We start from the raw sequence: 4,375 nt of genomic DNA on the forward strand, positions 1-4,375 counted from the left end.
TCCAGTCAGCGAAAACGGGAACCCCCACCAGCACGAGAACGCCCATTTGTGGCTGCGGTTGGATGATATTGAATTTTTTCCATTGTCAAATGGTGTGTAAGATCTTTAATCAAAACTAAACCTTCCACAAAGAGGGAAATAGAAAAATCAATAAATATAATAAATAAATAAAACAGACAAACACAAAACAAAAAAGAGCATCATATAATAAATCAAGCTGGTGATCAGTAGTAATTTAATGAGCACTTACTATGGATATACATGTCAAACATAAATCAGCAGCTTGCTGTTTCCTTAATATTAAAGTAAATAAATAAAAGGAAATAAATTTGCCCAGTTGCTGTATCACAAACAAGAAAAAAAACGCATGACATACTGACCAGCCAAAGTTGCATGAATAGTGGCCTGTGCAACACCCTGGGCGGGCAGGGGGGTAATCCGGGAATTTGAAATTAGCAGTCCCTTTAAACTGGAGAGGCCCAAACTTCCTGGCACGACGAAGGACCTCCACAAAGTCTTGATAATAATGTACCTTTGCCACAATGACACAAGGCCTATCATCTGATTTCCTTGCCTGGAGACCCCTGTGTAATTGATCGATTTCAGTTCATCATATAGTATTGTTGTGATCCAGAACAAACAACTCCAGACAAATAGTCATATTAACTTCTCACTAACAGTACTTTAGGTTAGTTCATTTTTTTTCTTTTGCATTATAAATTATAAATGTAATTTAACTGCCCAAAAAAGGGCAGTTATAAAATGCTAGTTGACTTGGGGGCTTCTTGACTGATTATCCATCCAATCCCTCTGGTCTCATCGCAACTTCAGCATTACATCATCACAACGAACAGCACGTGAATCCGTCCAATCTCCGTCTCCTTCCTCTGTCCTCACTTTGTCCTTGACTATTTCTCAGTGAACCAGAGCACTCCCACAGGATATATATATACATTGATAAACCTCGTTCTGAGGGGTGAGGAGGTGGTATTGCTGCCATCTACAGAAAGGACATTGAAACAACCTTTGAACCCCTTGCCTTCAAACTCTCTGGTCCCACTCACCTGGTCACAGCTGTTAACTACCACCCTACCACCCCACATTTCTTCCTGACCCAACTCTGTGCCATCTCACCCTTTGTTCTCCTCATAGGTGACTCGGCGGGTCCCTTCCCTAATGTCTGATAATCCCTCCCATCTTGTCAACTATTACATTAAAACACTGTCCTCTTGTCTCGACCAGCTTTCTCACATTAAAACTTCTCAAGCCCCGTGACAACTCCTCCGGTTCCTTCACAGTAGACAAGTGCAACTCCTTCCTTTCATTTTACCAAACAATAATCAATACAATCTACAGCAACATCACCACCTCCCCTGCCCTCTTCAACTCCCCACCTAACTGCCCTTCTCTTACCACTCAACCCATCTCAGTTTTCCCCTGTTTACCTCATGGAGCTGTCCGACTTCATGGTAGGAATGAAAAGCTCCACTTACACCCTGGATCCCATCCCAACCAATCTTTTTAAGGAATGTCTTCCAGTCATCTCCTCACTCCCAACTCCTCCTTCAGCACGGGTTCTGTCCCCCAAACACTCAAACTAGCTGCTGTCACCCCCATCCTCAAAATACCTGGTCTTAACCCCCACACCATGAGAAATTTCTGGTCTGTTAAAAATACTTTGTCATTGCCTCCCAACTCAAAACCCACCTAGTTTCCAATAACCTGTTTGAACCATTTCAATCCGCTTTCCACAAACAACACAGCACAGAAACCTCTCAAAGTCACCAGTGACCTTCTACTCTCCTCAGACTGGTCACCTCAACATTCTCATCCTAGTGAACCTCACTACAGCTTTTGACATTATAAGCCACACCATTCTTCTCTCCCGCTTTGAGTCCTTCCTCAACAGGGAGAAAAGAATGGAGTGTGAACGGCAGCAACCTCTCCTTTGAATTCCATTGTAATTGAAGGAATTCTTCTTTTTCTTCTTTTTCCTCCCAAACGAACACATTTTTGGACGCTTTCCCACACTCGAAAACTCATGAAACACGGCGAACATGTTAGTTGTGGTGAAAAATGTTGTATTCTATGCGTCGCTTTTGGGTCGGCCACTAGGTGGCGCTACTATCAAGAAAAGTGCATTTAGGCTAATAACTCCCGCATCGTTTGTTGCACGTTCAAAACCTTATATCCACGAGGTCGTTGAATGGAGCTGAATCTCCCCATTTAGGTCACACCCATTTCTGCTTAAAAAGTTTTTCCGCAAGAGCACGAAATGTCCATAAACTACTTTTTCGTGTTACTCCTATACACTTTGTCCGATTTCCACGAAATTTTTCACATAGCATCTGGGGACCGTCCTGGCAAAAAAGTCATTTGAAGAATTTTGATATTTAAAAAAATAAGCCTGTTATAAAATTAGCACTTCCTGTAGATTTTTCATCAAAACAGGAAGTGGAGCATTTCTCCACATTGGTATGTCCAATTGACACCAAGCTTGGGTCCATAGTTCCCCATTTCTGACTTACGCATCGTGCACAATTTCAGGTCATTGCCACAAAGTGGCAAATTTTTCGCCTTGTATTTGAACAAACTTTCCCTCGGGAATTTATCGGATCTACATCAAAATTGGCCAGTACAGTCAAAAAACATTGCTGATTTAAAGTTGTGCTATTTGTTACTGTACATTGAATGGCGTGAATGTGGCATGCTGTCAAAATCGGCCACGTTGAATTTCCCGGTGATTTTCAGCATTTTCTTGCGTTGTATTTGAACAAACTCCTAGAGAATTTATCGGCTCTGCTTCAAATTTGGTCAGTACACGCAAAATATGTTGCTGATTAAAGGTTGTGCTATTTGTGACTGTACATTGAAGGGTGTGTCAGTGGTGTACTGTCAAAGTTGGCCAGGTTGAATCATATGTCAACTGTGCTGCCCTTTCCGGTATTTCGCAGATTTTCAGCGGTTTTTTGCACTGTATTTGAACGAACTCCTAATAGGGAACTTATAATATTAAAATTGGTCAGTACAGTCAAAAAATAGTGCTGATTAAAAGTTGTGCTATTTGCGACTGTACGTTGAAGGGCGTGTCTGTGGCGTGCCATCAAAGTTGGCCATTTTGAATTCCGTGGTCATTTTCTGTGAATTTCTTGCACGTGTGATTAAAACAAAACTTGGTACGATGATTGCCCATGGCTTCCTGAGGCTCGCTAAAAAATGTGTCAACAATGTCAACAAAGTCAAATGTGTCTGGTGGCAGGTTACATAACTGTGCGAAGTTAAAACGGAATGTCAAAACTGTGATGCCATTTCCGACATGGCGCTGAATTTCCACGTTTCACAGTGAAGAGTCTCGCTATGAAAGCCTAAGTCTTTTGCACAGTGTCTGAAACTCGTGACAAAGTAGAGCAGTCTACCTCAGCTTCTGGCGATGAGGCCTTGGGAGTGGGGCGACGTGGCGTTATGTGGCTGCAGTGGGCAACCGCCGTGCAGGCCCCGATGTAGGTTGATGGCGAGGTCCCGCCCAACGCTGCTTGCAGCTTTAATTAGGGACCGAGCCAGCGACCGCTGGAGGTCCCTATTGAAACTGCTATGTTTCTTCTTACCTATTAATATTTAGCCGGCCTTTTGAGCTGCATTTTTGAGCAGCCGTGAACATATAGCGAAAATTCAATTTTTATTTGACAAAGTTGTCAGGCCTGGTGAAAAATTTGATATTCTATGGCGTCGCTTTCGGTTCTGCCAAACTAAAAAAAAGGATGGGCTACTAATGTGAGAAAAGTAATTTTGACTTTTTGTTAAAGCTTAATAAAACTTCTGGCATAGTTTGTCCGCACATTCCAAGAAACCTTTAAATATCCACGCGTTCCCAGGTGAATGGAGCTGAATCTCCATAATAAAGCCCGCCACTTCCGCCTATGAAATTTTTTTTTTTCATTAGAGCGCGCGAAAAAATGTCATGTAAAATTACTTTTTCGTGTTCGCTCTACAACCTTTGTCCTGAATTCGGCACCGAAATTTTTCAAAAAACGTAAAAGCAATCTGGAGAAAAAATGCCCTGAACAAAAAAACGTAATTTGAATATTTTTAGAAAAAATTTTAAAAAAAAAATAAGAAAAACGGCTGGATAAAGACTTCCGCTGTAGATTTTTTCGTCAAAAAAAGGAAAAGTGTACCAATTTTCTCAAACATCGGTAATGTCGCGAATTGAACACCAAGCTTGAGTCCCGTAAAAAACTTCCTTGTGTCTTCTTACGCATCGTGCACAAAAATAAATCAGGGGCCAATCGGCCAAAAAAAACCAAAGGTGGCGCTCTTTAAAAATGAAGGGAAAAAAAGTTTATATTCCGCATCCGGCGGCGTGTGATTAAAACGG

The sequence above is a fragment of the Morone saxatilis genome, unplaced genomic scaffold, assembly GCF_004916995.1.
Source record: "Morone saxatilis isolate NCDOM2014 unplaced genomic scaffold, NCSU_SB_2.0 Contig12, whole genome shotgun sequence".
In the NCBI taxonomy this organism is placed as follows: Eukaryota; Metazoa; Chordata; class Actinopteri; family Moronidae; genus Morone; species Morone saxatilis.